This window comes from Bombina bombina, chromosome 2, assembly GCF_027579735.1.
Source record: "Bombina bombina isolate aBomBom1 chromosome 2, aBomBom1.pri, whole genome shotgun sequence".
NCBI classification, from domain to species: Eukaryota; Metazoa; Chordata; class Amphibia; order Anura; family Bombinatoridae; genus Bombina; species Bombina bombina.
In genome coordinates, this window is record NC_069500.1 from 785941274 (window position 1) to 785968995 (window position 27722).

At 34.7% G+C, this 27722-nt stretch overlaps 1 protein-coding gene across 1 annotated transcript in view; it reads left to right on the forward strand.

Moving 5' to 3' along the window:
• Positions 1-5112: 5112 nt before the first annotated feature.
• LOC128649601 (kelch-like ECH-associated protein 1A) overlaps positions 5113-27722 on the forward strand; it is a 99416-nt gene continuing 76806 nt past the window's right edge. The window contains exon 1 of the mRNA XM_053702956.1: positions 5113-5578. The gene's annotated coding sequence lies outside the window, so the exon portion shown is untranslated. The remainder of the gene's footprint in view (positions 5579-27722) is intronic.

Consider the following 27722-nt stretch of genomic DNA (forward strand, 5'->3'; position numbering starts at 1 on the left):
ATGTGGTGAGTAAGAGACAAAAAGTCTGGAATCTAAAGTTACTGAAAGGGCAATGAAGACATTAAGATAACACAGAGAAAACACATGACTTACATGTTTCCAACAACTGTATTTAGATTTCAAATAAAGTATACTAGGAAAATAAATACAAGACATGCATATTTTGAAATCATGAATATCTTAGCCTCTGTGTGTTTAAGAACATGAATAGATGTTTATGGACCTGAAGAGAAGTGATTATTAACATTTATTTTTATTTCAGATCTACATAGAAAGGATTCATGTATTCAGAAAGAAATATACAGAAATGTAACATGCTATATCTGAATGCATGCCCCAGAATGTATTAAATATAGAAATTGGGAAATTGTCTAATTCTCTATTATTACATGGGTATTTGCTAAGCTTGGGAGGTAACTGTTTTAGTCAGTCAAGAATGTTTAATAACCTCTGTATTGTTTATATTTTTCAGACATATAATCTCAGATCTGCATGAAGAATTTTCATACATCCTGGGCTTATTAGACACATAAAATATGGCATATTCTTGTTGGAATACAGTACAATACTGAATTAAAAATAAGCTGTTATTTGTATAGAAATGCCAGAATACTGATAACATTATAATGCATTTTAAGCTAATAATTAGCAGTATTAAATTGCCTTAGTATAATAAAATGTTAATAATATAACATATTTGGTATCAGAATAATCAGAAAAAAATAACCTAATATTAACCATCTGTAATTGGGGTTATATACGATTGATGCAGAGAATGTAACCTGATTAAATAACCATTTTATGAAAATAATTAACTTGCTTAAAAATGTTTTAGAAATGTAAAGGTGAATTTGTTTTGTTTGTATGCCTGCTGCCGCCTAGTGTTAGGATGCGAAATTGCAGCCATGAGATGATTGGTTGTTGCAAAGAATGCATTTCCTTGACAACACATTTACCAAATAAACCAATCCATGTTCAGTTGCAAAGAACCAATCCAAGACAAGGCCGTGGGCGTTTCCAATATTCACCAATGACTGATAATAATCAAAAACGGGGAGGGGTAAGATCAGATGATTTAAACCCCAGCATAGAGACTGAAAAGAAGGTTGTTGTTGGCTGATCCAGAAGGAATAACTGCTGTGGTTATTATTAAAGCACACACCTACTATTGGACTCCATATGCATTACCCCCAATTTTGAATTTCTGAGGTGAAATTGGACCTGTTGAGAAACATTGGAAACCGGATATCGACTGGTTTATTTGATGATGTATACAAGGTCTTTTGTAAGATAAGTCACTGCAGTTTAAAGTACAGTTAAAAGATTTAAAGAAGCAGTGTGTTTTTCAAGTTAATATTCTATAAGCCTAGGTATTGTTTAAATTTGTATCTGGTAGACTAAGCGATTTATCTATGAAAGTTCTGGTGTTTTAAGTCAATATTGTATTAGGATAAATTGCAGTTAAATAGCAGAATATATATATTATCCTATTGTTTAAGAGCACAGTTTAGAATTGTATTGCTTGGATGTTAAAGGTTATTTATAAATAAGGTTGGTTTAAAGATAAGCGTGTATGAACTTTGCATAGCATATTTAAATAGTTTTCAAGCGCATATAATATTATTTCATATTCCTTTTATTGCAAATATATTTCAATATGTTCATGGATATTAACTAAATAAAATAATTCAGATATTTATATTAATTGTATGGTCTAATAGGTGCATGTTGGTTAAGGGTTTCTATTTTTAAGGAAAATTATTATTTGTATTGTGTTATAACCCTGCCATAAGCTGATATATTATTTGGATAGCACTACTAAGATTTTCATAAATATACTGACAAAAGTTAGAGACACTAAACCCAAAATGTTTCTTTCGTGATTCAGATAGAGAATTCAAAATTCCAGTTTACTTCTATTATCTAATTTGCTTCAGTCGTTAGATATCCTTTGTTGAAGAAATAGCAATGCACGTGGGTGAGCCAATCAGACAAGGCATATATGTGCAGCCACCAATCAACAACTACTGAGCCTATCTAGATATGATTTTCAGCAAAGGATATCAAGAAAATGAAGCATATTAGATAATAGAAGTAAATTAGAAAGTTGTTTAAAATCGCATGCTCTTTCTAAACATGAAATAAACAATTTGGGTTTCATGTCCTTTTAACAATAAATTTTTTGTATGATTTTTAAAATTACGATTTTCATTATGCACTTTTGTAATGTATGACTCTCTTCCCATACAAAAATGCAGTATTTGTCACTTAGGCCAGACACCCTGTTTTTAAGGTAAAAAGTGGCTTTATATATTTCCACCAGGGAAATAAAAGTACCGCTGGGCATTCTTAAATATTCTCACCAGCCCAGAGACCTTTAGCTCATCGGGACCAATATGTTTAACCCCTTTGCGAGGGTTAAACACATAGCATTGCAGGGTCACTAGTGATAAAATTGCATTCTCTAAAAAATTAGTATGTAAGTGTTTTACTATAATAACTTTTTAACGTCCTTTTAATATGTCCAAAAATACTAAACCAGATTAATTTACATTTTCAGCATTTCCAGTCACTGAGGGACCCCATAAAGACTGTTAAGTTTTAAAGCACTACAAAGATACAAGCACTTGAAAAACATGATTTAGTATTGAACAGTTTGGAGCTGCACTGGAAGTTTTGGCTGATGAACCTTACCAAATAATAGAATGTATATCATATAAACTGTCTATATATGTGTAATTACAAGTGCCTGGTAATTACTACAGCGAGCTCTCAGTAGCAAATGGTTCTTTTAAATTTTTCTGGTTAATTTTATAAATGTCCCCAAACGTCCCAAAATATAGCTTAAAGTTCTTTATTAAAAAAATAAAGATAGCAGCATCTTTATTTTTTCATAAAATAACTGCAATAAGCAGTTATGAGGGGCTAAAGTTGGCGGGTGTGGGGTGTAAGAAAAACAACTGCACTAAAAAGTGCCTTTACATAGCGGTCTATGGGAACTGTGTGTTCCCTGTAAATATATATGTAAGTATACGTTTAGATACATATATATTTATGTGTTTATATTTGTATATAGTTAACAGATGTATACCCCAGCGCCAGCTAAACCTTATATGCCCAGGGCAGTGATACCTAGCTATCACTATCATTAAATCAAAGGATAGAATAATAATAAACCCAGGCGCCAGACAAACGGAGGCTAAGGTAGATTTAAAATAAGTAATATTTAATACCCAATGGTTACAATGAGAGTAAAACAATAATAATAAAAAACAGCAGTGGATCCATGCATAAATTAACACAGAATGGCATAAAAATTAGCAATTTAAAATTTATTGATAATTGATAAAGGCCTAGAGAGGGCCGAGACGCGTAGACCTGCACTGGTAAGCCTTGTTTCAGTTGGAGGATTCATTTTTGATTGTTCTTCACATTTGTTGTATCTTTTTTCCACAGGTTTTCCCTCACAGTATTTATAATTTGGCCCAGCACCCTGTTGGTATCGCCATCACTAGGGGCAGCCATCATCAGCATTGGACATATTTACAACAATTAATCCACATTTTTTGGATATCACTCTTTTTTGTTTTTGTTTTTCTTCACTACACTACTTCACAGGATCGACACCACTTACTATCACACATCATTTGTGGACATTTTGGTCTTTTTTGAAATTTTGGACTTATTTTTGGACTGTTTTTATATTGATCTGTTTATTTCTTCACCGATATTATATATAGCTACATCGCACTCAGACACGCCACCCAGGATTGTCACATTTGTTTTTATTGGTATCCATTGTTGCAGAATTTATCTAACTGTCTAAATTTTAAATTGCTAATTTTTATGCCATTCTGTGTTAATTTTTATGCCAATTTGTGTAAATTTATGCGTGGATCCACTGCTGTTTTTTATTATTATTGTTTTACTTTCATTGTAACCATTGGGTATTAAATATTACTTATTTTAAATCTACTTTAGCCTCCGTTTGTCTGGCGCCTGGGTTTATTCTTATTCTATCCTATCGCTGTGCGTCTTACCTCCCTCTGTACTCTAGTTTTCATGCTGTGTCTCAGGGCATGAGAACAAGGCTCCAATTGGTGCCTTTGGAAGTGCACTCTTGTGAGCGCAATTCTTCCGTGCAATGCGAACGCGAGCTTGTGTTATTACACCTAACTCATAAAACCAGTGCACATTGGCGTGCACTGGTATTACTCTGTTGAGCGCAAATATCGCTATGTACACTTTATATATATATATATAAATATATATGTATGTATATATATGTATGTATATATATATATATATATATATATACAGTATATATATATATATATATATATATATATATACAATATATATACATATATATACAGTATGTATATATATATATATATATATATATAAATACAATATATATACATATATATACAGTATGTATATATATATATATATATATATATATAAATACAATATATATACATATATATGTATACACAATATATATATATATATATATATATATACATAAATACAAAATATATATATATATATATATATATATATATATATATATATATATATATATATATATATATATATATACACAGTGTGTATATATATGTATATCATTGGCAGAAAATTAACCCTATGACTGCCAAGGGCTGTAGCTCTGCTCAGAAATGGGTTGTTATTCAGGTTTGCAGAGTTTCCCCGCCACACTAGAGTGGATTTTTAATGAGTCATTCTGGCTGGAGCAGTGCCAGAAAGCTCTCCCTATGCACACGTTCTCTACCTCTGAGCAGCGCCTGATCTATTGGAGAGAGGTCATAAGCAGAGCCCACAAGCTATTTGTGGAATGTGGCTTCTTTTTTTTCCCGAGAAAAGATCAGTGGATAAGGGAGCTGCAGTTGAACTCCATTGCAAATATATATTACTCAGCAGCACCTTTCGTTGAATGAGACACACACATCTGTCTAGAAAAAAAAAAGGACTTTGCAGAAACAGCAGCTTTTTTTTCCCACGAATGTTTTTCATTTGTCAGCAAACCCCAAAGGATAAGGCCCTGCGTTTTGCAAGCAAGTATTTTAACACCAAGAAAATACAGTCTGATTCATACTGTCACATATACAGCTGCTACACATTTGTGCACCTGACACTCTTACATTGTTTCACTATATGACACTAATGCTAAAACCTTTTGCTAACATGGCATAGGACGCTATACATATGCCTTGAACAGCATGCATATTATATATAGACACCTAGCAGTAACAGAATACACATTAGTATATAGACTATAATTAATGTGAATAATAAGTATGTAAGGTGCAGACACGCACTGATGATTTTGCAAGTATGTGATGTATATGTATGAGTCAACAAATAAGAACTAGGTGATTAGCTCTGTTATATAATGGTGTCAAAACAAACAAAAAAGAAGCCTGATCTTTTGAATGGCAGCCCTGCAGCCAAGCTCCTCCCACTTACCATAAGTCCCTCCCCTTAGGACATCAGGCTTAGCACAATGACAGCGCTGGCAAGGATTTAGCTGCACATGTGGTGGGCAGAATTTAAGGTAAGAATTATTGAATTAATCTCTCAGTTTCAAAGAACAATGATAAAATACAATTGTATTTATAGGCAGTTCATGGCTGTTTGCATAAATAATATTTTGGGATCTGCAGTTGTAATCTCTGTGATAAAAGTCAGAGTCATTGTCAATATAATGTCATTGCAATTACAGTTTCATTATTATTATTGATTTATTGATATATGTTTGTTTGTTCTGTCATAAGTAGTTAGCTTTATAAACTATGCATTAAATAAAAACACACTAAAGAGCTTCAAGTTTGATTTGTTACAAGTTAGTCAACGTTTTTTTTGCAAATGATTTTGAAAATGTTTGTAGCATAATATCACAGCTGGAACAAAGTAACAGGAAGTCTCTAGAGATAACTGATCCAAATGTAACTGCTGATAAAACCTCTAAAAAGAAGAAAATAGTTCAGGTTGGGCATAAACTTGCAGTAAAAGGAACTCTTACATATGACAGGATTGTTGATACCTATATTGGCATTGTATCTTATGAGCAGAGGCCAGTGCTTTAGCACATTTTTTTCATTGTGATAAATATACTGTAGATAAAAAGTTACAGAATTTGTATTGGGAAGTGTAAGGTTCTCTAGAAAACCAATTCAGAAATATCTCTAAAATGAATATGTTAGAATTAGAGATGTTATCAATTGGATATACAGTATATTGATAAATAGCAAAATATACATTCATTTTACATTCAAAGTTGTAATACCCAATGGCTGCTGTAACATTTCTTTACAATATAACTTTAGAATTCTATTTTTGTTAAATTAGAAAAATGATTAAAATACATGGCTGGCACAGTTTTGTTAAAGCTGTCAGAGAAAAAAAAATACAATATACTAATGGGTACATTTTTAATATGGAAAAATCTAAAATGTTATTATAATTTCTTAACAGGCTATAACTAGTGGATACTATTGTTGGTAAATACACACCATACCAATGCAACAGCAAGTGTGTAGTTGCACCTGTACTTGTTCTATATAGAAAATATGAGTGCAACTCACCCATGTTTGAGGATGATAGTGTAAAAAATTGATAAAATTAACTTTTGGAGGAAAGATATAGAATTCTTGTTGCATGTTTGCCTTCTGATTGTGTTGTCATCATATGTGCTGTATGTATATATTAGTTCTAGGGGTTGACTTGCAGCATAATATTATAGTTTATGCACATTTTGAGAAGAAGAATATTTTGATGGAATGAACTATCATTTGGTAACAATTTGAGTCATTCTAGGTTTACATAGCACGTTTAGTTGTGGGGGGAGAGAAAATCCACTAGATTATGAAATACAGCACTCTTTGCCCAGACTAATGAGGCAGAAAAAAAGTAATGAAATTAAAACATAACTTTTATTGAATATTAAAAATGGGATGAAGAATTTAAAATTGAAGAAAATTAGTGTATCATTTTATTCTATTCCTGTGAGTAAATACATCCCAATGTTATGCCTTTGAATAATTAATGATAGGGAATATTCCACTGAAGATCAGTAAGAGCAATCTAAGTCATGCTGTAGTAATGGTGAAGGGCTATCCTAACATTCATTGGTCATATAATGCTTCCCAAAGTGCCAACAAATATGAGAGCATCTATGCAGTCCAGGACAAAAAAATATCATATGGGAGGACCCATAATAATGTTCTGGTTGATAGGATGTGAGCAATCTCATATAAAACAGGTAGTGATCTCTGGAAAATATAGTAAAGATAGGGCTTATTTCATTTATTTGTAATTTGAATTAAATACAGTTAATATTTTAGTTGAAGTAGTCTGTACTGTGTTAATATGACTCAGACATCTGATCAGATAACCAGGTATTATATAAATGGCTGGAATAAATGATGTGCTTCAACACGTGTGATATGTCTCCTACTCTGTTGATATATCATAAAACTTTGAACCAATTAAAAGAGTTCATACAATATTGATAAACTGAAGGGCTGTAACCCCCAGGTAAGTACACTGTATTGGTAACAAAGTATAGGGTTCCTAGGGACATACAGTACTGTGCAAAAGTCTTAGGCCAACAACATTAGATTTGTTGTTTTAGCAAAGTTTTAATGACCATCAATATTTATTTACACAAAATATATAAAAAAAACAATTTTCAGAACAAAATGGCTTCTTCAGACAAAAGTCAGTATTTAGTGTGACCTCTCTTGCCACTAAGAACATCTTGAGATCTTTTGGGGAGACTGTCCTGACGTTTTCTGAAGTAATCTTCTGGTATATTATACCAGGCTTCTTTCTGCATTTCCCAGAGTTCCTCTTTAGATTTAGGTTGTCTTTTATTTATTTCTCTGTCCAGGTGATCCCATACTGCCTCTATAAAATTCAGGTCTAGACTCTGTGGAGGTCAGTCCATGACTGTCAGTGATTTATCAGCTGTATTTCTTTCCAAATATGATTTCACTGCATTAGCAGTGTGCTTGGGATCGTTATAATGCTGAAAAATAAAACCATTCCCAATCAGGCGCTTTGCAGAAGGATTGGCATGATAAATTAAAATCTGTCTTTACTTTTCAACATTTCATGATCCCATCAATTCAGACAATATCACCAACACCACTGGCAGAATTGCAGCCCCAAACTGGCTGAACTGCTAACTTCAATGCGCATTATTGAAATATTACATATAAAATATAAAAAAATATTAATAAATATGATTGAATATTATTAAACATACTGTAAAATATTCTAAATAATCCATAGAATCTATCTATATTTTTAATCATTTTTATTAATATTTTTAAATATTTTGGGCTAGATTACAAGTGGAGCGCAAAATTTATCATGCACCTGTAGACGGGCAAATTTGCTTGTTTAAGGGTGCACGATTGCTACCGCTAGCTCGTGGTAGCAATTAGCCAATTAGCGCTCCAAAAATTAACCAGATATTAGATCTCTCAATTTTGTAAATGTGCCCCAACATATATATTTAGATTTGCTGCCTATCGCTGCGCGACTTACCACCTTCACCTGCTCTAGGTTCTCATGCCGTGTCTCACAGCATGAGAACGAGGCTCCCATTGGAGCCTATGGATTATAAGTTCCATAGGCTCCTAGATTGTAAATTCCCACAGGAATAGGGCCCTCAATTCCTCCTGCATGTGTTTGTGGTGTCCTGTCTCCCACAAGTCTTATATCATTGTTTTATTTAAAAGAAGTGTACCCATGGACAGCGCTAAGGAAAATGTTGGTGCTTCATAAATAAAGTATAATAATAATAATAATAATGGAAGAAAGCATGTAATGTGAGCATGAGGTCGCGTTCGCATTGCACCTAACTTGTAATACCAGCGAACATTTGCATGCACTGGTATTACTGAGTGGAGTAGAAATATTGTGCTTGCGTAAGAGATATTTTGCACTCCACTCATAATCTGGCCCTTTATATGTAATATTTCAATAACGCGCATTGAAGCAATTCTTAATGTTTGATAACCTGACTGCATTACTGCACGTTATTCATATTTTACATTCCTATGTTCTTCACATAGAAAATAATGTACTTTGTATTATTAAATATATATTTCTATATATATCTGATAATGTTCATGTATAATACCTATCAATATCTATGTATCTATAGGAATAGATATACAGGTACAGGTATATATATATATATATATATATATATATTTGTATTTACTATAAAAAGTAAATTTTCTGATAAGTGAAGAACATTGGAATGTTACATGTGTACAGTAAATATACAGTAAAACACAAATACTTAAATACATATATACACAGATCTATATACATATATATATATATATATCAGAAGAGAGAGCACAGCACTCCTGAGATAGAACAAAAGCTAGAATAACTTCCATGCCTGTTCATTTCTATTGCAACTCAGTGCGCGCGTTCTTTTAGCACACTATGCCTTTTCACAGAGAAAAAATATCCTGTAGCATATCAGTCTGACCCTGCCCAATGACAGTCCAGCACCGAAATACCAGGCAATTCTTCTCTGAACAAGGGAAAAAACAACCCCAGATGATCGTTTTGGCCTTCTGTGGGCCTCGTCAGTGAGGTGCAGTTGTATCTCTCTAAGGGCATGTGTGCACGGGGTCCACGTCTGGTTTCCCCCATTACTCTTAGGGAGACCCAAGAGTAATTTGCATAAATATTAGAAGAGAGAGAACAGCACTCCTGAGATAGAATAAAAGCTAGAATAACAACCATGCCTGTTCATTTCTATTGCAACTCAGGGTGCGCGTTCTTTTAGCACACTATGGGCTCGATTTATCAATGCTGAGGCGTACAGGGGCGCGTATACACGCCCCTGTATGCCTCAGCTCGCCTGTGACGGGGAGAAATTACCAGCAGGTAATTAACATTGCACACGAGCGCAGTTTTGTGCTCGCGTGCAATCCCGCACCCTACCCACGCACAGCCAATCACGCGCGGGCAGGAGCTGTTAATCTCCTCGGTCTGACTCGACCGAGGAGATTGAATTTCACCACAAAAGAGGTGGCGTAGATGTTAGGGAAGCAGCGGTCTGGTGACCGCTGCTTGATAAATCACAGCGAGCAAGTTCTTGAGAGAACTTGCTGCCGTAGAGGCTTGATAAATCGAGCCCTATGCCTTTTCACAGAGAAAAAATATCCTGTAGCATATCAGCCTGACCCTGCCCAATGACAGTCCAGCACCAAAATACCAGGCAATTCTTCTCTGAACAAGAGAAACAACAACCACAGATGATCGTTTTGGCCTTCTGTGGGCCTCGTCAGTGAGGTGGAGTTGTATCTCTCTAAGGGCATGTGTGCACGGGGTCCACGTGTGGTTTCCCCCATTACTCTTAGGGAGACAGAAGAGTAATTTGCATAAATATCAGAAGAGAGAGAACAGCACTCCTGAGATAGAACAAAAGCTAAAATAACTTCCATGCCTGTTCATTTCTATTGCAACTCAATATAGTAACATAGTAAATTAGGTTGAAAAAAGACAGAAGTCCATCGAGTTCAACCTATACAAATCTAATATACTTATAAAAAAGTTCCAGTTGATCTTAAATTAATCCAATTAAAAGGTGACCCATTCAACACAAGCAATCATATCTCTAAATTCGGTAATGAGTTCCACAATTGCTCTTACAGTAAAGAAACATTTGCATTGTAGGAGATTTAATTTGCTTTCCTCCAGCCTTCTGCTTTTTCTGTATATGGGCCTTGAATATATTTATATAAAGTAATCATGTCACCTCTCAAGCGCCTTTTTTTCTAGCGAAAACAGGCCCAGTTTGGCAAACCTCTCCTCATAGCTTAAATTCTACATTCCCCTTATTAGCTTTGTGGCCCTTCTTTGCAATTTCTTTTTTTTAGATCAGTCCCCAGAACTGCACTACATACTCTAGGTGAGGTCTTACCAGGGATTTATATAGTGACAGAATTATGCTTTCCTCATTTGCATCAATGCCTCTTTTAATACATGCTAGTATCTTATTGGCCTTAGAAGTTGCTGCCCTGCATTGTGCGCCCATCTTTAACTTGTTATCTATTACTACTCCCAAATCCCTTTCCTCCTCTGTTTTACTAAATCTAGTACCATTTTCCAGTATTAAATCTAATTTACCATTTACCTGCCCATTCTTCTAATTTTTGTTTATCCCCTTGTAAATTAAGTTCATCCTACCCAGACCGAATGACTTTACACAACTTTGTATCATCTACAAAAATAGAGATGTTGCTATTTAATCCTTGCTCCAAGTCAAGGGGGACTCCACTGATTACCTTTGTCCAATCTAAGTATGATCCATTCACTACTATTTGTTGCTCACTATCTTTTATCCAGTTATTTATCCATGAGCTAACATTTTCAGATATTTCCAGTCCCTTAATTTTGTACATTAATCTCTCATGTGGCACTGTATCAAACGCCTTTGCAAAATCCACATATATCACATCAACTGATTCCCCTTTATCTATATTTTTACTTACTTCCTCATATAATCTAATTAGATTAGTTTGACATGATCTATTTCTCATAAAACCATTCTGATTTGAACTCATAATCTTGTTTACATGAATATACTCATCAATATAATCCCTTATAATCCTTTCAAGCATCTTCGCCACAATTTATGTCAGACTAACTGGTTTATAGTTGGATCAGCCCTGCTTCCCTTGTTAAAGAGTGGCACCACATCAGCTTTACACCAGTCCTGGGGTACTATGCCTGAGGATAATGAGTCTTGAAAAATTAAGAGTAGAGGTTTGTCTATAACAGAGCTAAATTCCCTTAAAACCCTTGTGTGTATTCCATCTGGGCCAGGAGTTTTATTTACCTTAAAGGGCCACTGTAAGTAAATATTTTCTATGCCTGTTACTAACTAACTACCCCAAATACGCTTTTTATCAATAGCATTTCATTAACATATCTCTACCGTATATCAGAAATCTTGTCTGCAAATTTAATTGTTTTGCAAACCCACTCCGTGGGTATACTTTGCTCTGTACCAATCCGTTTACAATACCTAGGTTTCAAAATGGCGCTTTAAACACAAAGTTATTGGTTTAAGTATTTTGAACACTCAATGCTGAAAATAGTGGGCAGGATAACGTGACATCATCGGCAAATAAAAGATATAACTTTTAGAACGTTATGAAACTTCGTTTTGGAGAAAATATAGGTCAGTAGGTTTTAATTAATGTTTATTAACTTTAATATGTTAGTTGTTTAGCTTAAAAATTATAACGGAAAGTAGTCCTTTAATATTATTCCATTTTTTCCTGATATGCTCTAGAGATAAACTAGTTAATGGTATGGGCTTGTATTTTCTAGTTTAAGTATCTCACATTGTTTTCTCTCCTGTATAAAACAGGATTTTTTATACAGTATAAAACAGGATTTTTTCAATTAAAGTATACATTAAAATAGCATAAAATCTCACACAGTGAGATGACATAGGGAGGAAAGGGGGTTTGGGACAAAGTAGACAAAATATCTTAGAATAACTTGATTAAAACAGATATACAGTGCATTGTATCCTTGTGTCTCTTATATAGATGGAACATACACAGTGTGTTTCTCCTAGTCTCCATTCTGCTTTGAGATAGTCCATGTTATGATAAAGTCCAAAAACAGTTTCAGGTATATTACAACAAATTTTTACATCGAATAGTAATACAACATGGAATGGAATGCCGCTAGGTTTACATTCCCAAAAGTGGGACATTAAACATAGTTAACCTATTATGTGCAAATATGTTTCAGAACTGATGGACAGACACCTGCATTGCTTTGTCAGAATAAAAATGTGGTTATGTTTGTATTATGAGTGATTTAATTGTTTCAGGGTTCCAATAGAATTCCATAGAGGCAAATAAATATTTCTTCCCTTTGAATGTGTATGATATTCTTTCAAGGTTTAAGGTAAAATTCACCGGGTTTACCCATTTAGTTAGTGTTGGGGGTTTAGGTTTTTCAAGTATCTTGGTACACACATTATTTAGTTTGCCTCAATACAAAAAGAAAGCAGCTCGATCCTCCTTTTCCTACAGAGCACCACAATTATGGAATGACCTTCCGCAAACTTTCAAACCTTCCCCAAGCCTAATATCCTTTAAGAGATCCCTCTCTCTACATATCTCAAAACAGAATGCACCTGTCATGGTTGATTATATATTTCCTACCTGTTCCATGTTAAATTTTTGCATATATTGTGTATTATTATTGTTTTTGTATTTTACCCTAGTGTATCAATGCAATGTTTTGTGGACCCAGGACATACTTGAAAACGAGAGAAATCTCAATGTATCCTTCCTGGTAAAATATTTTATAAATAAATAAATTAATTAATCTTTTAGCTGAATTGATTTATATTTGGAATAGGGAGGCTCACAATTTGCAGGGTATTTTTGCTTTCCCATTTAGGAGGTAGATTAGAGGTGATAATAAGCTGCATTCAAACAGTTTTTCTATTGTGTTATGAATTGTATTCCAGAATGGTTTTATTATTTGACAGTCCCACCATAAATGTAGTAGTGTGCCTTTTTCACCGCAATCACACCAGCATCTGTCTGATACCGAGGGGTATATATAGTGTAGTCTTGTGGGTGTACCAACGTGAAAGTAATTTAATATTTGTTTCTAGGGTGAGATTGAGATTGAGCTCTTGTTTGTCGATGTGAGTATTTGTGTCTTTTCTTTTGGAGTAAGAGTGAGGTTAAGGTCTTTTTCCCATTTAGAGATGTATGAGGGGTCTGGGCTTGAGTTCAAATTTAAAAGGAGTTTATAGAATATTGATAATAGGTGTTTGCAGGTGTTCCAGAGTTGCAGGCTTGTTCAAAAGAGGTTAAAGGACGGAAGACGTTGTGTCCTTTTTAGATTTTTTGACATTTATATACTTAAAAAAACTTTTAGGGTTTGACTTTCTTTCTTTGCGATTAATCTTTCATTTTCAATTTTCGCTAGTTTGATTGCTTTTTTGCATGCTTTGTTACATTCCTTATATATTTGCCCTACTTTTTTTCCTAATTTCTAACACATTTTTATTTAGCCACATTGGCTTGGATTTATTTATTTTACTTTTATAACCATGTGGTATGTTTTGCTTTGTATATTTAACAAAGTTTTAAATGTTATCCATTTATCCTCTGTGTTTTTTTTTAAAGAATACTTTGTCCCAATTTATATTATTTAACAATTATATCCATGCATACACAAATTTAGACTTGTCTATGTATGCATATATATGTTAAAACCCTTCGCAGCCCTTTTTTTTTCTTTCAAACACCTTATACCATCTATCTTTAAACCCTTATAACATTTTTAATATTTTTTTTTAAATAATTTTTATCAGACGCTGTTTATATGAGTGTAACTGTACTTTTACATTTATTTATGTTTTGTTGAATGCAACTTTTTTTTTTCCCCTACCATTTACGCGAGCTCCCAATTCACGCTAACCCGACAATCGTAAATGGTGATTGCGCTTGAGCGAATGCTTTTACTTTCAAGTCATAATACACGTGCTATTTCCATTGTGCGCAAAAAGCAGAGAGAAACCCAATATCGCATGTGCGCTACAGTTAATGCACCACTTCTTAACCTAGCCCTATATGTGAAATAATTTTACCGTATTACCACAGACTGAATTATCACTTCATTCTTTGTTTGTAAAAATGATTGCTTTTACCAGATTCACTCTGTATAGCTACATTGTGTGAGCACATCCTATTGGTTCATATATAACCTCTCATATACTGTTGCACATAACTGCATATATGGTATACTCCGGCTCCATAAAACCCATCCAACATCTTCATAAATGTGTTTATACATTTCCTCAAATTTCTCTGTGCCCATCCCTATAACTGTAATTGTTCCATGATGTAAATAATGACTGCCAAAACTAAGGCCAAGGCACAAAATGTTCTTTTTGTTCGGTCCTTCTAGTACTCCTTTCTTTTTTCTTATTTGAAACACAACTATTTTCTGCTTTTGTGTGGCTTAGTAGTATACATTTACGGGTCTATGCATGTTTGGGGTGCTGATCTTACTGAAAATGTGCTGCTTTGTTTTATATAGAAGTATATTTTTGTTTCCATTGATAAAATTCAAAATGTGCTCATATGCCCAGCAAGATGGAATACAATTTATTGTTGCCACTCATTTATTAAAGTTTGACACACAAGATATATATATATATATATATATATATATATATATATAATATATATATATATATATAGAGAGAGAGAGAGAGAGAGTAGTGTGTTCTGAGCCTAGCTTTAATTTAATTTTTAATCCCTGCTTCATCCCAGATAAAGGTGACCCAGTCAGCAGCAGGTACATGTACATATGCTACAGTCTCATACCATACTCAACAGTATAGAGTTCCATTATGTGAACTTATTTATATGTTTTATCTTTCTTTCTTCTTTTTTACAGCATTTACTAATTTAAAATTAAGTAAATGCTATTGCATTGTCTATTTGTTATGAACTTGTTGGTTTGGTAAATTATACTGTATTTAAAGGGACAGTCAACCATAGAATTGTTATTGTTTTAAAAGATAGATAATCCCTTTATTACTCATTCCCCAGTTTTGCATAACCAACACAGTTATATTAATATACTTTTTACCTCTGTGATTACCTTGTATCTAAGCCTCTTCTGACAGCCCCCTGATCACATGACTGTGACTGTTTATTATCTATTGTCTTAAATTTAGCATTGTGTTGTGCTAAATCTTAAATAACCCCCTGTGCCTGAACACAGTGTTATCTATATGGCTCTCGTGTACTTTCTGTCTCTTTGTGTTGAAAAGAGATTTAAAAAGCATGTGATAAGAGGCAGCCCTCAAAGGCTTAGAAATTAGCATATGAGCCTACCTAGGTTTAGTTTAAACTAAGAATACCAAGAGAAAAAAGCAAATTTGATGATAAAAGTAAATTGGAAAGTCAATTAAAATTAAAAGTCCTATCTGAATAATGAAAGTTTAATTTATACTACACTGTCCCTTTAAAGGGATATGAAACACACAGAAAATTGATTTAGACAGATCAGACCATTTTTAAACAGTTTCCAATTTACTTCTATTATCTAATATGCTTTGTTCCCATGGTAGCCTGTGTTGAAGAGATACCTAGGTAGGCATTTGGAGCACTAAATGGTAGGAAATAGTGCTGCCCTCTAGTGCTCTTGCAAATGGATAACATTTTGGCATAACTGCTGCCATATAGTGCTCCACAAATGGGCTGGGTCCTAAGCTTACAACCCTGATTTTTTAACAGAGGATGAAGAAAAATTGATAATAGAAGTAAATGAGAAAGTTCACATGCTCTGTCTGATCCATGAAAGAAAAAAGTTGGGTTTCATATCACTTTAATGGTCCTTTAAGCTTTTTTTAAAGGATTAGAATATACCCCATAGTAAGAAAATGCGATATATTTAAACATAAAGGGCTAGATTATGAATGGAGCATTAAATTAGTGCAATAATCAACCAGCCATTACAAGCTCGCGGTAGCAATTAGCGCTTATAAAATTAACCAGAGATCGGTTCTCTGGTTAATTTGATAAATCTGCCCCAAATGCCCCCAAAATACTGTCTAGTGTAGTTTATTAAAAAATAAAGATGGCAGCATCTATTTTTTTTAATAAATTTACTGCACTAGGCCGTATTTTGAGGGTTAAACTTGGTGGGAGTGGGGAAAATAAACGGCACTGAAAAGTGCCTTTACATTGTGGTCAATGGGAACTGTGTGTTCCCAGTAAATATATATATGTATATGCTTATATACATATATATTTATGTGTTAATATGTTTCTATACACATGTTAAAACATAAATATATATGTATATCAGCATATACATATATATTTGATTGCTGCCATCGATGCGCTACTTACCCCTTTCCCTGCTGCTGAAGAAGGAGGGTATGGAAGCATGCTCTCGTGAGCGCAATGCTTCCTAGCAATTCGAACGCCAGCTCATGTTCAAATGGTGGCTAACTTGTAATACCAGCGCACATTAGCGTGCATTGGTATTACATAGTGGAGCACTAATATCGTTTTCATGAAAGTGATATATAGCGCTCCACTTGTAATCTAGCCCAAAAATGCTTTAATGAACTTCAGCATTTTATTTTTACACCAGAATGTCTATTTACAATAAAAACAGATGGGTAAACAAGATACTTTTGTTGTAATAATATGATATTAAAGGGATAGGAAAATCAAAACTAAACTTGCATTATTCAGATAGAGCGTGTCATTTTAAAACACTTAAATTCACTCCTATTTTCAATGTGCTTTGTTCTATTAATATCCCTTTTTGAAAAAGAATACGCACATATCCTACATTAATGGAAGCTAGTTGCTGATGGGTGCCTGCACACATTTGTCTCTAACTAATCACATCTGGTTAGCCAACGTTCCTTCATCAAAGCACAACAAGAGAATGAAGCAAATTTGATCATAGAAGTAGTGGAATCCCAGGGATGAAGTGATAGCAAATTAGTTAAGAGTGGCATCTTTGGCATTTAGATGTTGAGTAACACCTTTGGCATTCATATGCTTAGAGTGGCATCTTTGAATTCTACTATAGGTTTGCCACCCTTTATAAAGGGCTAGATTACAAGTGGAGCGCTAAAGTCGCCCGTTTGCGGGAGAGCGATAAAAAAACAGCAATTGCAAGTCGCTGGTTATTGCTACCGCAAGCTCGCGGTAGCAATTAGCACTCCGATAATATACCAGAGATCAGAGGGCATTGTAGTTTTTATATTGAAAAAAAAATGTAGCATTTTATTTTAATAAAAAAACTGCACTAGGCAGTTTTGGGGCTTTAAAGTTGGTGGGAGAGGGACGTTAGAAAAAAACAGCACTAAAAAGTGCCTTTACATTGCGGTCTATATGAACTGTGTGTCTCTGACGGCATCAGAACGAGGCTCTCATAGGAGCCTATGGAAGCGTGCTCTCGTGAGCACAATGCTTCCTTGCAATGCGAACGCATGCTCACATTTGCATTGTGATTTACTTGTAATACCAGCGTACATTATCATGCACCGGTATTACAAATTGGAGCGGTAATCAGGGGCGAAACTACAGGGGGTGCAGAGGTTGCAATTGTGACTGGGCCCCCAAGGGTGGGTTCCCAGCTTAAAAAATATTTTTATTTTTTTTTACAATAAAAAACGTTGACCTGCCACTGCCTGCACTGATATCATGTGAGTGTGACATGATGCTTCACTAATGTCTCTGTCTACAGGGGTTAGTTTTTCTGTTTTACTCATTGGTGTTTATATGTGTATGTGTATGAATGTATGTGACTGTGTGTGTATTTATGCATGTGTGTGTGTATGTATGTATGTATGTGACTGTGTGTGTATTTATGCATGTGTGTGTATATGTATGTATGTGACTGTGTGTGTATTTATGCATGTGTGTGTGTATGTATGTATGTATGTGACTGTGTGTGTATTTATGCATGTGTGTGTATGTGACTGTGTGTGTATTTATGCATGTGTGTGTGTATGTATGTATGTGACTGTGTGTGTATTTATGCATGTGTGTGTATATGTATGTATGTGACTGTGTGTGTATTTATGCATGTGTGTGTGTATGTATGTATGTGACTGTGTGTGTATTTATGCATGTGTGTGTGTATGTATGTATGTGACTGTGTGTGTATTTATGCATGTGTGTGTATATGTATGTATGTGACTGTGTGTGTATTTATGCATGTGTGTGTGTATGTATGTATGTGACTGTGTGTGTATTTATGCATGTGTGTGTGTATGTATGTATGTGTGTGTGTGTATGTTTGTGGAACCAGCAATTTACAGACCTTGTTACTACAGCATGGGGGTGGGAGGTAAACAGTGTCAGTCTATATTGTACCACTATATACAGTACGGGGGGCTGGACCATGTCACAGACTACTGTGGTCACTTTATAAAGTACTGGGGCAGGAAGGGTCAGGCCTGCCATCTCACCAGCAGATTACAGACTGTGTCACTGACTCACTATATACAGTACTGGTGGGTTAAACAGTGTCACTATATACAGTAATAGGGGGTCAGGCCATCTCACAGACTGTGGGCACAGGGTACCTACTTTTGCAGACGTAATCTGATTCACATTTTTTGTCTGTGTTAAATGTAAAAAAAGATATGTATCAAATTCACTTTTATATTTGGGGGGGGGGGTGAGGGGGTGGGGGGGGGGGGCTTCTTAGATTCTTGCACCTGGGCCCTGTGGTTTCTAGTTACGCCTCTGGCAGTAATATCACTTGCACACAAGCGATATTTAGCGCTCCACTTGTAATCTAGCCCATAGTATTTGCAAAAGCATCTATGTTCCTGACAAATTCTTTCAAATTACAAAGAGACATTGTTCTGTTTGATATTGTTTCCAAAACATAAAACTGTAATTATTGGTGACACTGGTATTGTGTTGGGAAATATTTGAACAAAAGCATTTGTGCAAAAGGAAGCAGGTTGTAAATATGCTTCAAATCGTATTAGAAATATTGCCTGCTTGCCTATTTACAGGCAGGAACAGGATTTATATTATGCATGGATGATATCAGAATTTGAAAAGAAGTAACAGATTACCTTCAACTTTTATGTTCAACATTTAGCGCAAAAAGATTTAAACTCACTGCATTTGTAGAGGAGGGTATCCTGCCAAAATATTTATCTTTAAGTGAAATTGAAAACAGTAACAAAAATAATGTTATAGTGTCACACATTTAGCTATTATTTGCAAAGTTGCTATTTAAAAGGCACTCTAAACAGCTTGTAATAACAAGACATTTATGTTATCTAGCTATAGAATAACACATTTAAAGGGACAGTCTAGTCAAAAATAAACTTATCTGAATCCATTTTGACAGTTTTCACAACTAGAGGGTGTAAGTTCATGTGTGTCATGTAGGTAGCATTGTGCTCATGCACGTGGAGTTACCTAGGAGTCAGCACTGATTGGTTAAAATGCAAGTCTGTCAAAAGAACTAAAATAAGGGACAATATGCAGAGTTTTATATACAAGGTAATCCCAGAGGTAAAAAGTATATTAATATAACTGTGTTAGTTGTGCAAAACTGGGGTATGGGTAATAAAGGGATTATCTATCTTTTTAAACAATAAAAAATCTGATGTAGACTGTCCCTTTAAGGGACATGAAACCAAAAAATGTTCCTTCAGGATTCAGACAGAACACATAACTAAACTATTGCTTAGTTCTCTTGATATTCTTTGTTGAAAAGCATACCTAGGTAGGCTCAGGAGATGGGAGCTAGCTGCTGATTGGCGGCTGCACATATATGTCTCTTGTCTTGGTTTACCTATGTGTTCAGGTAGCTCCCAATTGTGCATTGCTACAATGCAGGATACCAAGAGAATGAAGCAAAATTAAGCAAAATTGATAATAGAAAATTGTGTGCTCATGAAAGAAGTTTGAGTTTTATGTCCCTTTACCTCCTTGCTTGCTGCAGTTTTTTTTAAAAGCCAAAATCCACTTGCCTTATTTGGAGGAGCCAATCCGAGCTTGAGTCTGCATAACGGTTAAACTACATTGTTTTGCACTTGCGTTATCTTCTAAATCCAATTAGGGATAATTATTTAGCAGGGCTAGCCTTGAGAAGTTTGCAGTGCATTTCCTGCTCACATGAAAAGGGGGCACAATAAATAAAGTATATTGCAAAGTTACTTTGCTACGCATAAATAATACACTATAAAAAGTTCAAAGAACAACATTCCAGCCCATAAACACGTTCCCTTTTTTGCTTCCACGTTTTTAAGACATTGGATTAACGTTTGTATTATTGTGATTCAGTAATAAGCTTGAAATGAATGATTTTTTTATATATGTACTTGTGCAGCTCTCAGTTTGGGACTGTTGTGCAAACTGTAAGATGATTCAAAACTTCAGTTATTCTCTCCAGTACCATTACCTAAAGATCACTCAGTTCTTGCATTGTACTGTGCCAGAATGAAACGAAGTTATTTTGCCATGTCATGGTGTTGTGCTAGAATTTACTCTTATCACTTAACTGATAACCCTTAGACTGCTTTAAAGGTTAAGGATGTAGTGGAAGAAACCTATCAGGGCAGTAAGTGTATTAGTGTCAATATATTCTCTTTCAGGGGTTGACAAACATCTGTTCAATTTAGAAACAATTAAGGATATTGAAGACTTGAACACACTTTTTGTTTAGAAGCCATACAAATATGGTTATATACAGATAAATGCAGAATAACCCAAAATGTTAAAGGGATATAAAACAGTGCTCCTTTTAGTAAAAAAAATAAATAAAATATATATATATATTTATATATATATATATATATATATATATATATATATATATATATATATATATATGTTAAATTAAAGTAAACATAAAAATAAACACATTGTGAAAAACAGCAAGCAACTTACTTGTTTTATTGCAAAATGAGCATTTAGAGAGTAGCCACTGGCCTCAGGGACATAAGAGAGCTGACATGTTGATAACTTAAGTTACCTTCTGCCTCTTCTGAGCATGGGAAAAACTTCATACTTTTTCAAATGACGTGTGCCTTGGGGTTTTAAGTATAAACACTTTAAAAAAATAAAAATAAAAGTACATACATGTATTTATATATACCCCTCTAACAGGCCTTCAAAAAAAAAGATCCCTTGCTTTAAAGCCCATAACCCCCTCTTGAAAACCTCTTATTTATATGTGGATAATCCCTTCTTTTTACTATAACGTTTTAAAGGAAAAAACACACCTACTATTGTTTATAACTGTGTATATTTAAATGTTAATTTAAAAAAATAAAAAAATGTTCACACTTCTTGTTGCACATCATGAAATATATATAACATAATTATAGTTTGAATCTTCTAGGTCTCCTGAAAAAAAGATATATAATATGTCTGGGTTTCTCAAAAAAAAAAAAAGGACCTACAGTAGGGCCTGAATATGAACTGCATCTAAAAACTGCAAAACAGCTCAGCACAGGGGTGGAAATGTCTCAGTAGTTAAATGGATTAAAGGAACATAAAACACCTGGGGGTCGATCCGATATAAATCGTCGCCCGCAAAAGCCGGCGACGCCAATATTTGCGCGGGTTTGGTATCCTATATACGGCGTAACCTAGAAGTTACGCCCGTATATTTCTGCCGTCGCCCGCAGTTTTTTGGGCCATAGGCAGGTATACCAAACCCGCGCAGTTTGGTATCCAATATGCAGCGTAAGGACTTACGTGGCGAAAATGGAGAAAACTTACTCCATTTTCACCTCGCCACAAAAAGCAGCCGTAAGAAGCCTTACGCTGACTATTGGAGCCCCGTAACTCCCTAAACTAACTAGAAAATAAACCTAACACCTAACGCATGTGCAATGTCTATCTCCCTGTCAACCGCGATCTGCTAAAATAAACCTAACACCTAACGCATGCGCAATATCTATCTCCCTGTCAACCGCGATCCCCCCCCCCCCGAAATCCCTAATAAAGTTATTACCCCCTAAACCGCCGCTCCTGGACCCCGCCGCCATCTACATAAACTAACCCCCTACTGTGAGCCTCTAAAACCGCCTCCATCTACCTTATCTATCCCCTAATCTGACCCCTTACACCGCCGCCACCTATATAAAAATTATTAACCCCTAATCTAATCCCCCTATACCGCCGCCAGCTATATTAATATTATTAACCCCTAATGTAAGCCCCTTACACCGCCGCCATCTCTATTAAAATGATTAACCCCTAATTTAATCTACCTACCCCGCCGCCAGCTATATTATCTATATTAACCCTAAGTATATTATAGTTAATATAGGTATTACATTATATATATTAACTATATTAACCCTAATTATATTAGGGTTAATATAGTTAATATAGTTACTATAGTATTTATATTAACTATATTAACTCTATCTAACCCTAACTAAATTTATATTAAATTAATCTAATTCATTTATAAACTAAAATATTCCTATTTAAATCTAAATACTTACCTATAAAATAAACCCTAAGATAGCTACAATATAATTAATAATTACATTGTAGCTATGTTAGGGTTAATATTTATTTTACAGGGAAATTGTTAATTATTTTAACTAATTAACTATTTAATATCTACCTAGTTAAAATAATTACCCAATTACCTGTAAAATAAATCCTAACCTAAGTTACAAATACACCTACACTATCAATAAATTTAATAAACTACAAACATCTATCTAAAAATACAATTAAATTAACTAAACTAAATTACAAAAAAAAAAAAAAACACTAAATTACAAAAAATAAAAAAAAGATTACAAGATATTTAAGCTAATTACACCTATTCTAAGCCCCCTAATAAAATAATAAACCCCCAAAATAAAAAAAATTCCCTGCCCTATTCTAAATTCAACAAATTTTAAAGCTCTTTACCTTACCAGCCCTTAAAAGGGCCTTTTGTGGGGCATGCCCCAAAGAATTCAGCTCTTTTGCATACAACAAATACAATACCCCCCCCCCATTACAACCCACCACCCACATACCCCTATTCTAAACCCACCCAAACCCCCCTTAAAAAAGCCTAACACTACCCCCCTGAAGATCTCCCTACCTTGTCTTCACCACACCGGGCCGAACTCCTGATCCGATCCGGGCGATGTCTTCCTCCAAGCGGCAAAGAAGAATTCTTCCTCCGGCGATGTCATGTGGTGAAGACAAGGTAGGGAGATCTTCAGGGGGTAGTGTTAGGCTTTTTTAAGGGGGGTTTGGGTGGGTTTAGAATAGGGGTATGTGGGTGGTGGGTTGTAATGGGGGGGGGGGGTATTGTATTTGTTGTATGCAAAAGAGCTGAATTCTTTGGGGCATGCCCCACAAAAGGCCCTTTTAAGGGCTGGTAAGGTAAAGAGCTTTGAAATTTGTTGAATTTAGAATAGGGCAGGGAATTTTTTTTATTTTGGGGGTTTATTATTTTATTAGGGGGCTTAGAATAGGTGTAATTAGCTTAAATATCTTGTAATCTTTTTTTTATTTTTTGTAATTTAGTGTTTGTTTTTTTTTGTAATTTAGTTTAGTTAATTTAATTGTATTTTTAGATAGATGTTTGTAGTTTATTAAATTTATTGATAGTGTAGGTGTATTTGTAACTTAGGTTAGGATTTATTTTACAGGTAATTGGGTAATTATTTTAACTAGGTAGATATTAAATAGTTAATAACTATTTAATATCTATTATACCTAGTTAAAATAATTAACAATTTACCTGTAAAATAAATATTAACCCTAACATAGCTACAATGTAATTATTAATTATATTGTAGCTATCTTAGGGTTTATTTTATAGGTAAGTATTTAGATTTAAATAGGAATATTTTAGTTTATAAATGAATTAGATTAATTTAATATAAATTTAGTTAGGGTTAGATAGAGTTAATATAGTTAATATAAATACTATAGTAACTATATTAACTATATTAACCCTAATATAATTAGGGTTAATATAGTTAATATATATAATGTAATACCTATATTAACTATAATATACTTAGGGTTAATATAGATAATATAGCTGGCGGCGGGGTAGGTAGATTAAATTAGGGGTTAATCATTTTAATAGAGATGGCGGCGGTGTAAGGGGCTTACATTAGGGGTTAATAATTTTAATATAGATGGCGGCGGTGTTAGGGGCTCACTTTAGGGGGTTATAGATATAATATAGCTGGCGGCGGGGTACGGGAGCGCAGGTTTAGGGGTTAATAACTTTATTAGGTTGCGGCGGGGTAAAGGAGCGGCGGTTTAGGGGTTAATAGCTTTTTTATTGTTAGGCTAGTGAGGGGGGATAGCGGATAGAGGGTTAGACAGTGCGGGCTATGTTAGGGAGGCGTGTTAGACAGTGCGGGCTATGTTAGGGAGGCGTGTTAGACAGTGCGGGCTATGTTAGGGAGGCGTGTTAGACAGTGCGGGCTATGTTAGGGAGGCGTGTTAGACAGTGCGGGTGTTTTAAACTTTAGTCAGGTTTTATAGGCGCCGGCAGTTTCTAACGTGCCGCAAGTCACTGGCGACGCCAGAAATTTGTACTTACGCAGATTTCTGGACATCGCTGGTTTGTGAGACTTACGGCACGTTAGCATCTGACGGCGACTTATATGGGATAGCTCGAGTTGCGAGCTGAAACTGCGGGCGACGCCGGTTCCCTCGCTTGCGCCGCAAACTGCGATCGATATCGGATCGCGCCCCTTGTAATTACATATTTTCCTGCAAGCTTCCAATAAATCAGCACAGTAGATGAGTGTGATTCTTTTAAATGCATTAACACCTTACTTGCTGCAGATATATGGCCGGTTTAGGTTTGTGAAGTCTGTATTGTGCACTTCCAATTCTCAGAACTGAGAAAACCCACACTTTTTAGACTTAAATTACAGTCAAAGGGTACAAAATAAGTATTGAAAGTATATTGCAGAGTTGTTTTACTACAAATAATGAAATACTTTTTAATCACAATCTTACACCTAGATTACGAGTTTTTGTCGGTAAGGCTGTTCGGGGCTAACAAGCCTTTTTTTCTTACTGCTCACTTAAGCTGGTATTACAAGTTTTCTTCAAGCCGACGTTAGCCTCAGAAAAGTGAGCGTTGAGCAAAATTTAGCTCCAAATCTCACTGTAATACCAGTGTTGCTTACGGTAGCGGTAAGCTGGTAAAACGTGCTTGTACACAATTTCCCCATAGGAAACAATGGGGCTGAGCAGGCTGAAAAAAACACCTGCAAAAAAGCAGCGTTCAGCTCCTAACGCAGCCCCATTGTTTCCTATGGGGAAATTAATTTTATGTCTGCACCTAACACCCTAACATGAACCCCAAGTCTAAACACCTCTAATCTTACACTTATTAACCCCTAATCTGCCGCCCCCGCTATCACTGACACTTACATTATATTATTAACCCCTAATCTGCCGCTCCGGACACCACCACCTACATTATACTTATGAACCCCTAATCTACTGCCCCCAACATCGCCGAAACCTACATTATAGTTATTAACCCCTAATCTGCCCCCCAACGTCGCTGCAATTATATTAAATGTATTAACCCCTAATCTGCCGACCCAACGTCGCCGCTACTATATTAAATTTATTAACCCCTAAATCTAACCCTAACCCCCCCTAACTTAAATATAATTTAAATAAAACAAAATTGAATTACTACAATTAAATAAATTAATCCTATTTAAAACTAAATAATTACCTATAAAATAAACGATAAGATAGCTACAATATAATTAATAATTACATTGTAGCCATCTTAGGGTTTATTTTTATTTTACAGGCAACTTTGTATTTATTTTAACTAGGTACAATAGTTATTAAATAGTTATTAACTATTTAATAACTACCTAGCTACAATAAGTACAAAAGTACCTGTAAAATAAACTCTAACCTAAGTTACAATTACACCTAACACTACACTATAATTAAAGGGACAGTCAAGTCCAAAAAAAAACTTTCATGATTTAAATAGGGCATGTCATTTTAAACAGCTTTTCAATTTACTTATATCATTAATTTAGCTTTGTTCTCTTGGTATTCTTAGTTGAAAGCTAATTCTAGGAGGTTCATATGCTAATTTCTTAGACCTTGAAGACTGCCTCTAATCTGAATGCATTTTGACCACTAGAGGGAATTAGTTCATGTGTTTAATATAGATAACATTGAGCTCATGCATGTGAAGTTACACTGGAGTGAGCACCAGTGTTCCCTCTAAGGCCAGTTTTGCGTGTGGCCCAGCAGTGAAACAGTTAATTAGGTAACCACACCCTGCAATTAGCAAACACTACACAATGCAGATGGCAAGGTATGGTTCTCTTGTTAACTGTTTCACTGCTGGGTTGCACACAAAACTGTCCTTAGAGGGAGCACTGGTGAGCACTGATTGGCTTAAATGCAAGTCTGTTAAAAGAAATGAAATAAGGGGGCAGTCTGCAGAGACTTAGATACAAGGTAATCACAGATGTAAAAAGTGTATTTCTATAACAGTGTTGGTTTTGCAAAACTGAGGAATGGGTAATAAAGGGATTATCTTTCTTTTTAAACAACAAAAAATCTGTTGTTGACTTTCCCTTTAAACTAATTACGAACCCCCCCCCCCACACACTAAATTACAGAAAATAAAGAAAGAATTACAAGAATTTTAAACTAATTACACCTACTCTAATCCCCCTAATAAAATACCCCCCCCAAAAAAAATAATAAAATTCCCTACCCTATACTAAATTACAAATAGCCCTTTAAAGGGCCTTTTGCGGGGCATTGCCCCAAAGTAATCAGCTCTTTCACCTGGGGCAATGCCCCACAAAAGGCCCTTTTAAGGGCTATTTTTAATTTAGTATAGAATAGGGAATTTTATTATTTTTTTTTTGGGGGGGGGTTATTTTATTAGGGGGATTAGAGTAGGTGTAATTAGTTTAAAATTCTTGTAATTCTTTTTTATTTTCTGTAAATTAGTGTTTGTTTTTTTCGTAATTTAGTTTATTTAATTTAATTGTAATTAATTGTAGGTAGTTTAGGTAATTAATTTAATTATAGTGTAGTGTTAGGTGTAATTGTAACTTAGGTTAGGGTTTATTTTACAGGTACTTTTGTACTTATTTTAGCTAGGTAGTTATTAAA